We start from the raw sequence: 11,599 nt of genomic DNA, 5'->3' as shown, positions 1-11,599 counted from the left end.
ATGTGCATGTGTATGTGTCGGGATGTACATATAAATAAAATAAATAAGCCAACGTTGATCTTCATTTGTTGTTGTCGAGAAGTTGACATGACGACTCTGCCTGCCACGGCATTGGCATCGTCATCATTTCCATGCCCCATCATGCCCCAAGCCCAAGCCTGACATATATTTGCATAGTTTTGTCGAGAATAAAATGGCCAAGGCATCAGCAGACAGGCAGACAGGCAGCCGGGCCTCTCGAAACAAAATGAAATTCGTTGACAAGTGTCTGTCAGGGACGACATCGTGCCGCGCAAATTTGCATGTGGTCGCATCTCACGCTTCGGACCCAGTCGGTGCATCCCATATTCCCAATTCCAATTCCCCCCCAAAAACCAAACAACAGAGATTCGTCTTGGCTTATAAAGTGTGGTGAAATTTTGGTTTGCTTTCTGTTGTGTCTTAAATACCCTATCCAAGGGGTCTAACGTGTTTGAGAGGATGTAGCGAAGGCAGCATTTAAGGAGCCTCTGCAGTAGGATTTGCTCATCCCAGTTCCTGATTCCCTGCAGATTGATGTCTTTTTCTCCCATAAAAGCGGCAGATGGTTCCATCTGCCAGGGTATCCCACAGTTACGACTCTTGGTGCTACCCTTTCTTGCTTTCTTGTTTCTTTTGATGTTTCTGGTTTTTGTTGTGTTTTGTTGTCGATCTTGAGCGCACCTTTATGGTCTATTATACTAACGGGAATGCCCCGAGAGCAACGACAATAATAAGCAAATTGATTGAAATATGCGATATCATGGCAAACCGCAGCACCAAACGGAAACGCTGCCGCTACCTCCATCCCTCCTCCCTCCTCCATCCTTCCCGCCAGCAGCTTCAGTCCAGGCCGATTTCTGTGGTAGCGCATTAAATGTCGATTTCGTTTTGCACCCGCGGCGCAGATACGCAGCCGGCGATACACGAGGTACGCGGCCAGCCCGGCTCCCACATCCATTTTCATATCCACATCCACATCCACTTCAAGGCAAGTTTACGGCGCTCGCCGGGTCACTGCCAATGCTACGCAGAAGGGGTGCGGCCCCAAAAACCCAACCACTGACGCCCACCCAACTGGCCCAGTGGGCAATCTCCGGTTTGGCTGCGGTGGGTTCGGTTCCCGCCGAGTGCTGACTGCTGACTGCTGAAACCCAATGCGCCGATCCCGATCCCGTTGCTAATGCCGATGTTGATGCTAATGTGCCTTAAATAAATCATTAGCGCATTGTTTGGGGCAAAACTATCCAGCGGTCCAAGGCTCTTGGGGAACATTAAGAAGCGTGCTCACTCGAAGTGGATTTTAAGTGTGGTCAAGCCTTTATGGCACCCCAGAGGTGTCAGTTATGGGAGGCTCCAACGAAAGTGGCAAATGCATTAGAGAATTTCTGGGGCTACAAATTTGAATTCGGATCCGTTGACGTAGATACGCTCGCAGACACGCATTTGGCTATGTTTGAACCACTTGTAAGGGGCCAAGAAATTAACCGAACCAAATTGCAGTTGCCACTTGGCGACATGTTAGTAATTAGCATGAGGCGAGTGGTAAGTGGCTTGTGGCCTCAGCTTGGGCTAGGCATGGCAGCCGCACCTGCAGCACTCTCAGACTCAGTCGCTGGCCCAGCCTCATCTCAAATGATCCCATAAAACGCTGCTTAACACGTTGTTGCCTGAAATGTAAAACTCAGCCGTAATGATAACTCTTTGGCTCCAGTGTTTGGGTGTTTGGGTGTCAGCCGATTTTATTGACTTTTCATTGATTGCCGACAAGCAGCCGCTCCAGCAGCAGCAGCAGCAGCAGAAAACGCACACAAAATTCTTTTTGAGTTTTGCCGTCTCTGGTGTGTGTTTTTTGGGCGATCGCGTAATTAAAAGGCAATAAAAAGTGGCAATATGTGCTAACCAGTTTGAGCTGCTGCCAAGATTTTTCATAGATTTTTTTCGCATTTGTTCCCTTGCACCAATGTGTTACAATTCACAATTTTGTGTGTTGCTGAGCTGTGATGCAATGAACATTAATTTTTCCTCTTTTTTGTTACCATTTCGCATTCGAGTCCGGCCTAATAGGTACTTTCTAGCCACCACATGCAAATCCATGGACGAAGGAGGAGGGTGACCAAAGGGGGGAGGTCCACCAACTGTTGCTGGCCATAAATAGGCAATTTGGCGCTCTGGCCGTTTAACGCCAACATCAGCATCAGCATCATCGGGTTGCGAGCTGCGAGCTCCGTGGCAGCCTCCAAACGAATCGAATCGAATCGATTATCATGTACTTAACACCAACAGCTCTTTAACCCGAGAGCCCGAAACGAGCCAAATGGCTCTTACCCTTAAAGGTTTTTTGTGCAACAATTTTTGGGAAAATGTTTTCAATCAGAAACTAGGCGGTAACTGCAGCCAGATCCCGATCCCGATGACGTGCCGGAGCCTTGCACCGATGATTGCTCTGCTCTCCACACCGAGAGCATGATCGAATCATCATCATCGGGCAGAAGAGCGACGTACCATGAGGCGCAATCAAGGCCAGCACTCAGTCGGAGCACCAGCAGCAGCAGCAGCAGCAGCAGCATCATTATCAGGCTCGGCTGGGGCTCCGTGCTGATTATCAGCATGTGCACTGGCTGCTGCTCGATGCGGCTGCCGCTGCTTCTGATGACGATCGGCATCAGCACCGATGACGACGAAGTCGCCGCATGTGCTTTTGCCCTCGATCCATAGATCAAGATCATAAATAGCAATAAGCCAGCCAGACAATGTCTGCTAACTGTTTCAGGCAATCAATCAATCCATCTGAGTCCGCTGCTCGGCCGCAGCCAGCAGTCGGCAGCCGGCAGCCAGCAGCACCATTTCGCGAGTGCTGCCCCATTTGGAAAGTTCATTCAGTTGCGCTTCAGTTTTTGCCTAGGCCGCCTGGATATCCTGCAAGCGAAAAGGTATATCGGAATGCAACTAGGAGTTGTAACGAACCACATGGAAGCTGTGTCCTACACGGTACTCCAGAGATGTAGCCGGTGTTAGGTACTCGAGCTTCTTTGGAGTCAAAACGTGATCGATTGATTTGCGCGATCGAAGCGCTGCAACTGCAACTGCAACAGCAAGTTCAACGAGCCGATTGACTGACTGACTGACTGACTGACTGCTGACTAGATAATTGTGGCGTTCTCCTGCTGTTGATGCCACTTTTTGCACTAAACAGCTGGGGCAGACTCTCTCCATGCCCCGCTGCATTCCACACCCGGAGTGACTCTCTCTCTCTCTCTATCTCTCTCTGCAAACTCGCTCTCCGATGCGCTGAAAGCGGGCAATCTGTCAGGCTGACAGTTGGCCCAGTCGCAGAACTCTCTGCCGGCCGCCCGACCGGCCGCTGTCGGCATTGCATTTGATGATTGATGATTGCTGAAACGCGAACGAAATTATGATTAAATAAGTAATTGTAGTTAAACAAAACGGCGACGACAACAGCCACATCAACCTGACCACGACCACTGGGCCAGCAGACGAAGCAGCAGCTAAATGCTAAGCAGCGAATCATTTTTTTTCTCTTTTTTGGCATCGGCCAAGTGCAGTTAGCCGTGCACGAAGATGGCGAAGACGACGACGACGATGACGATGACGTTGAAGCCAGCTTCAATGATCTTGACGGTTTCTGTAGTTTCCCATTCCCCCCCGTGAATTGGTTAGGCATTGGCGAAACGTCAAAGTCAGAGAGCCAAAGCGGTCGTAGCGGATGACAAGGTCTAGTTCAAAGCCACTTTGGTGGTCGTTCCCCCATTCCTAAGGTCAAATGTTAATACACAAATTGGACCACACACACCACAGACACATGTACTGGCTGCTCTATAAATGAATATGCAATAAATGATTAAAAGAGAGCGTGAAGTTTTAGCCACTCCACTTCCATTTTAGCACTCGTAATAAATTCAAAAGCGTTCGGCAATTAAATCGTAAATTTTTACAACTACAAATTTACAGTTATTAAAAACATAATTTGTTGTAGTTGTCCGGTATTATTAATTACTACAACAGTTTGGTGTCACGCTGCAAAACAACGGACTCGCAGGGGCAGAGGCAGAGGCAGAGGCAAAGACAGGCACAGGGACAGAGTGGCTGCGGCTGTCGCAGTGCCAGTGGCAGGCGGTGGAGAAGAGAAGGCAGCCCAAGCGAAAGACTTGAGTTCAATCAACATTTTCAATTAAAAGGTATTTGTTGCTGTATGCTGCTGCTGATCTCTGCTGCTGCTGTGGCAAGTCATGGGTGTAGTGGCACGTTTTTGCGAACATTATGTTCAGGCCAAGTGCGAGGGCTGCAGCGCAAGTTAGGCAAATGTAGAGGCCAGCATCATATGGGAGATTCATTGCTGACTTATCGAACCACCCGTCGGCATTGGCTGAACTCAGTTTTTGCTGCAGCAGCACGTGTTCTGGCCAAGTTTGTAAATGAAATGCTCAGGCTCTGATCCGCTGCTAATCGTCCATATTTGCCAATGTCGTTCGCCCCGCTAGTTGGGCTGGTTCTCTTGGCCATTTGCTCGATCGATGGTTATCGACAGAATGTGTTGAGTGTGCGCAGCCATAACAATGCCACAAACACAAGCAATAACCAAACAGATGGAGAAAAAATTAATTAGAACAAAATGCACAGACCAAAAAATAGCGAAAACCAAAATGAAAAGATATCCACAAACAATGGGCGTGTCGCCCGCTGAAAGAAACATTTGCTGCATTTCGTATTTGTTTAGCCAAAAAGCAAAAAAGCAAAACAAAAACAAAAACAATTGGCCAACAATTTGCAATTGCAGTCCAGTGTGCAGGTCTGCAGGTCCGTCCGCAAGTATCTAAAAATTACAAATGCATTCACAATGCCAGGGCCTATCGCGATTTATGTTTCTATGAATTATTTGCTAAATTGGCTGGCCAACAATTGACGAAAAGGTTTTCCATCTGCATTGGCACGAATCAACCGGTTTTGTTTCCCTCCACAGACTGCACACAGACACACCAGACACACGGAGGACCGATAGACGGACAGTTTGCAACTAATTAGGCGTGGTGGCTTTTAATCAAAACGATTAAAATGCTTTCGGACAATATTTTTCCACGCCTAATCAAAGACTTTATGCCATTTTCTGCCTGACAGCTGCAATGGCCAACAAATCTGGGAGTCGGGAATGGGTGGCCGAAGCAGGAGGCAGGGCGTGGCCATATCAAATTGTGCTACAATTTATTAAAAACGAAATATGTGTGAGCCGGGGCTAAGTCGAGGCGAGTGGAGTGAAGTGGTGGCTGTGGAGTCGAGTCTACTCGAGTCGCAGTGGAGTCGGAGACGGAGTCGGAGTCGGGCAACCGTGGACGCAATGCATGCAGACGATAACAAGTTGTCGAACCAGATGTCAAAGCGATTTGCAAATATTTGACAAGCGCAAAACTCCAACACCAACAAAAAGGAGTCCATGGGGCATCGCACGAGGTGGGGGGTGCCATGGGGATCCATACAAAGTTGAGAGGAGGCTGACTTAACGTTGTGGGAACTAATGGCAATATCCGGAATGACTAGGAATGGGCGGTCACACGTGTAGACTCTTGGCAGGTGAGTTATTGGATCCTTCGTATTTCTCAGTGGTTTTAGAGGTTAAGTTTCTCCATTTCTTCACCCTATCATCAAGCAAATATAAAACAATAAAATAGAGTCATTCCAATACGATTTCCCCCCGAGAATGCATGTTTCACAACGCATGCAATTAAGATTCAAATCCGTATGAGGAATGCATTACTGACGCGCATATCTGGGCGGGAAGCCAACAATCTTCTGCTTCGAGGGACTCCATCTCGGCGCTGGGGCAGCGTCAAAATAATAATAATAACATAAAATTTTATTTTATTTTTATTTTCAATTTAATTTTATTGAAAATCATCGCGAAACAAAATCGAACAACAAAGGAGGGAAAGAAAACCATATTAAATAACCAGACGCGTGGCCAGAGAGGGGCAATAAAAAGCACAAAAGAAAATTTAATACAACAAGCGGCAGTGGCAGTGGCAGGGGAAAGCTTCAGCGGCAGCGGCAGCGACGCACGCATTAAAACCGCAACACCCTGGGCCCCGGGTCGCTTTCCCCGTGGCAGCCTCCTCCCCTGTCATTCACCTTCACGGCCATTGCCATCGGCCAGAGTCAGAGTCAGACTCAGAGCCGGAGCCATGGCCAGGGCCTGGGCCTGGCCACTTTTCGGCCATTGTCAGCTTCGAAAAATCTGATAAGTCGCATTATAAGAACATAAAAACACCCAAAACCGAAAACCGAAAGCCCGAAAATAAAATAAAACCGAAAACCGAAAACGAAACATGCACGAGGGAGAGAAAATAATTTCAGTAAGTTCGAGAGGAAGGAGAAGAGTTGTGGAAGGGCAAGATCTGCAGCGGCACAGGCAGGAGTAACTGCAGCAACAACAACAACAACAGCAACAAGGCAAAAATATGCGACTTGCATGTTACTGCGGCTTGTTGCTGTTGCTGTGGTCCCCAAAGCAAACCAAACAAGACGTAGGGGCAGAACTTCATTGTCGAAGCCTCAAATACCCTTGCAGATTTCTGCAGAAACTCCTTTTCGAAGTAGTCTTCTAAAGAGACTTTTCTTAGGAACCAAGGATCGCATCCTTGATGAAAGAATCTAAAAGAAATTTCAGATAAAGTGGCCACAAAAATGAGAATACCTTCTGTTAGGGTGTTTCAATGCGAGGACGATGCGAAAATATTTGGGGGCCATGCAACGAAATGAAGTTGCAACAAGATACTTTACTTTACTTAAGGGCAAGTAGATGCACAACTGATACACGGACATGGGACTTGATTTGCGCCGCTGCCCGCTGTATCCCTTTTCCCCCGGCCCCAGCCCTGATCGAGTTTAATTTCTTGTGCAAACTTCGGGCCACTTGATGTGGGGCGTGTTAAGGCGGTGGCGGCGGCGGCATTGCATGCAGCGTCCGAGTCAGAGATCGGACTCTTCGTCTTCGTCTGCCCTCATTTGGTCGAATGGAATGGGACGAAATGTGATGGGATGGGATTGGATGGGATAGGATGGCGTTGGCCCAGGGAGGACATGGAGAGCATGTTCATGGTATTGGCATTGTTTTTACGGCCTCATTGGAGTCGTTAAGCTGCGTTACGTGCGCATCATTTTGAGGTGTTCAATTAAAGTTTTGCAGTTCCCGACTCTGGCTTCGGCTGCGGCTCGTGCTCGCTTCTTGGTGCTTTGCTTTTAATTACTCGAACTCGGGCGATGGGATGGAATGGGATGGGATGGGATGGGATCGAGATGTGCAGCCTTAACTACGGACACTACTCACGTCCATCAACCCGACCATCCATCCCCGTCTTGGTGTGGCAATCAAGGCCCGACCCGAGATCGAAACAAAAACAAAAAAATTAATTGTAAATAGCAATAAAGTCTTTGCCGAAGGGGGGTCCCAGCAATTGCGGAACAGTTGATGAGGCTTTGGGTAGGTCGATTTTTGGTAATTATTAGCTGGTCCAGACTCTCTCCAGTCCGGCAGACCCTAGATTCGTGGCGAGGGTATGCGAGATTCGTTGCGGATCAGAGCTACATCGGATGTGGGCTCCATCTCGATTCTCTTGGGCACTCATTTTGTGGCTCATTCACTTGACTCTTTGGCTATTTATAGTTGATTTCATTTGGTGAAACTGTAAAACGCCTTTGGCCTTCAGCTCAAGCTCCAGTTCAAGCTTCAGCTTCGGCGCTGCCTCCCTCCTCTGATTGATGGCGTCGACAGCAGCAGCCGCATCACATTTTTTGTTTAGATGTATTTTTGGCTTATTTATTACGAGTAATGCTTTGATTCGCTTTGATGATGGTGCCGCTGGATGATGAAGCATTTTGAAGTGCATTTCCAAGTTGTTTGGCACCATGAGATGGATGGATATATCCATGAGTGTGTGTGTGTGTGTGTGTGCTGGTTCTTCTTTTCTCTCGCCAGCTGTTTGAATGTTAATCAATTAATGTTAGGCCGCGGGTCTATCATAGGCCTAATAAGCAGGCAATGCGGAACCGCGAGCTTGCCCAAATTATTTGCCATCAGACTAATTACTTTGGCACTCGGCCTGCCTCGGAACATGAGCAGGCCGCTGCCGCTCTCGGCATGCTTTCATCTCGTGTGGCATGCAACGACAGCCGCATTCGCACTGCACCGCACCGCAGCTCAGCGCAGCGCAGCGCACCGCCAAGTGCATTCAAGACTTGGGACGGGACGGGACTCTCTGTGGGTCAACTCTGGCCAGTGGTCAACCTACTTACTCTTACTCTGGCAGCACGCCACAGAGCCAGGCCAAGACAAGACGAGCCCGAGTCCCAGCCAGAGCCAGAGATGGAGATGGAGTTGGAGTCAAAGCCACAAAAGGTGATGATGAGGTTGATTACTTCTTCTGCTCACTCGCTTGGCGACTTTCCTTCTAATTTCCAACTGTACAAATAATCAAAATTTTTTTTGGCGCATTTAATTTGATCTCCAGCACGTTTCGGCCTATTTGGGCTCTGACTTTAATTGAAAACGATTTTCGGGGCGCCATTTCCAGAGCAGCTGGAACCGACTGCACCACCGACTGACTGAAACCACTCCACTCTGAGCGGAGCCACTCTAAGGCACTCTACGGCACTCCGAGCCACTCTGAGGGTTCAGATTACTTCGTTGGGTGTCAAAATCGGTGCACGTTTTCCGTATTTTCGATTCGAAGTCTCAGAGTTTCGGAGCGGCTTTCACCCATTTGGTGGGCGTTGGCAAGGGCAAGAGTTGCCCACAGATTTTTGCTCATTTCGTTTGGGGGATATTGCTGCGGCTTGCCGAGCTGATGATCAACTCGGTCCAGAAATAGATGAGGCAAATTATGATCGCATTTCTCATTATTTGGCTCAATTACGGTTACACTTTGGTACACTTTGGCATACAAGGTACGAAGGGCAAGGCTGTGCTTGACAATCTATAGACACTAGCCACGGGAAGAGATATCGATCAAAGATTGATCACCAGCCTAGAAATGTCAAGACAGATAAAACCAGTGATTGGTGAATGGCCAAATTAGCAGGAAATGAAACCTGATGAGATCTACTTTTGAGCTAGATTTTACCATCAATCCATAAAGTTTGGACATTTGGAAAATTCCATTATTTAATATTCAGTTTTTTGGTTTTGCAAACTTTTTAAGACCCCCCACAAAAATCGGCGTGAAATCAGCTCAAATTATGGGCACGCGCCCATTTAAGACACGTTTCTGTCTCTGTCGCAGTCGCAGTCTGGGCCGCAGTCGCTGCCTCAGTTTGCGTCTCTGCCAGCACTTGACCCAATGCCTAGACAATAGATTTAATTTCCATTTGTCCAATTGTAGTTTCGTTTTTTTTTATTTCGGGGTTTTCGGGCACTGCGATGCGGGTGTGGCGCTTCTCCGGCTACGTTTTCTTTGCAGCGTTTTTGATCTGTGCGCCTCGATTAGGGGGCGACTCGACTCATCGCCGACAAATAATAATAATGGGTACCTGAAATCCGGCAAACAAATTGACTGATGCCGCACCATGAGCTGGACTACAGCCGGAGATGGCCCGCTCCCAATGGCCGATGCCCCGTGCCCGTTGGCCATTGGCCTGGCGGGCCATTCCCTTCCAATTCAATCCATTCCCTACACACACACACACACACACAAGTGGCGCTCTTTTCGATTCAGTTTTCGTTTTCATTTGCAGGGGTCAGCGTTTGGGGCGTCCTGACCCGACTTAAATGAAAAGCCATATTTCTCTTGATGCCTGGCCCCAGTTTCTGACGTGCGATCGATTGCGCCTGTCCGAGCGCTGAAGCAGCTCAAATTTGTAGCTGTCTCAGGGCTCCGTCTACGTCTCCTGCCTCGTCTCTGAATCTGAATTTGTCTATGGAATTGTGGCTCTTTGGGTTGGCCTGATTTCGTTTCGAGGTTAGGCAGCAAAAGTCATGCACTTGCTGGGCTGTGGCTGTGCCTCTGTCCCTGCCTTTGGAGGGAGCTAAAGCTGAAGCTGAAGCTGTGGTCGATTTCGATGAGCATTTGGCCATTCGAGGAATTGTCTTCTAATTAAGTGCATTTCGTTTAATTAATTTAAACTAACTGTAAATTGAGAGTTTGACTGTGGAGGTTTTGGGCGCGGTGGCGTCGTCGTCGTCTGCCAATTGCCAGTCGCTAGGACCACAAGTGGGATCCAAAACCCGGCCAAGAGAGCGACCTGTGCTTGGGACTGGATCTGGGCCTGGACCTGGGCCCAGCACTTGAGCTTGTTAAGGCTGTGCCGCCAAGTCGAGTGGAGTCGCGGCAGAAAGACCTGGGACGACCAAGTTTATTAGTTCGTGCCTTCATTTCGTAATTACTTCAATTGATTTTGCGCTGCTGATGGCAACGGGACTGCCTGCGACTGCGACTGCGACTCTGTGTCGGAGTTGGAGTCGCAGTCGCAGTCGGACTTGCAGCTAGGATCCGGGCAAACGAATTGAACGGAACTAAACCGAAACTCAACTTGAGACTTCATTGCAGCTCTTTGCGCTTTGCGCTTCGTTGCCTTTGATTGTAAATCAGTTTACTTTGCCATTTAGAAGCCTTTGTGTTGTTGTTGTTGCTGTGGCTGGTGGCTGCTTTTTTTGGTAGTTGCCGTTTTCAGCCTTACCTTGTACAAAAGGTGAAATCACGATTTTCAAGTGCATCGCCATCGATATACAACCGACTACGACGACTCCAGCCCCGACTTGGCCGGGCCAGGCCAGGCCGTTGCAAATTGTAACTCTAACTGTACAACAGGTTCAAAGTATCTCTTAACAGGTACGCCTGACTCGAAAAGGAGATCGAGCGAGCGCGCCTCGAGTGGAGGTGCAGTGCAATGCCGTGGATTGGGATTTGGAGTTGGATTTGGATTGGGCCAAGAATTGCTGGCTTTAATTATCGCTTAGGCATTTCAGCGATTTCCCCCAAAAAGCAGCAAAGCAAATAAACAAAGGCTCTGGTAAAAAGTTAATTAGGTTTTCCTTATTCTCCCATTTGGCATTCTGGAAATCACTCAATTAGATCGCGGCAAGGCGAAAGGCCGCCAAATTGTGGCCATAAACCAGGGCCATCAAAGGCAATGGTCAGAGTGTGGTCCGTTGCATGTGTGTTTGTGTGTGTGAGTCTGTGTGGGGTCAGGGCCTGGGGCTCACGTGATAATGATCATGTGAAAAGTTTGATTTAATAAAGTAGCAAACACTGACGGAGGCTGCCCTGGCAGGCGACTATAACAATAATTTTGCAGCCTTAATCGCGGCTAAGCGATGGAGGAGGAGACAATCGCTTTGCAGCAGGAATGGGGACTGCAATGGGTCTGCAAATGGGGCTGCAATGGGGCTGGAGCAATGAAGATGAGGCACAGCACAGCTGCTGCACTGTGAGCCGGGTCAGCAGGCAGCAAGCAGAGTTCGCCGGCATCAACACCTCACTGGAGGAGAGTCCCGTCGCTATCCCCCTGGTCGATGGTCGATGCGATGCGATGGGATGCGATGCTGACCCATGGCTGGCTAATTGACAGTATCGTG

The sequence above is a fragment of the Drosophila subobscura genome, chromosome O (genome assembly GCF_008121235.1).
Source record: "Drosophila subobscura isolate 14011-0131.10 chromosome O, UCBerk_Dsub_1.0, whole genome shotgun sequence".
NCBI lineage: Eukaryota > Metazoa > Arthropoda > Insecta > Diptera > Drosophilidae > Drosophila > Drosophila subobscura.
Note: the sequence above shows the minus strand (reverse complement) of the source record.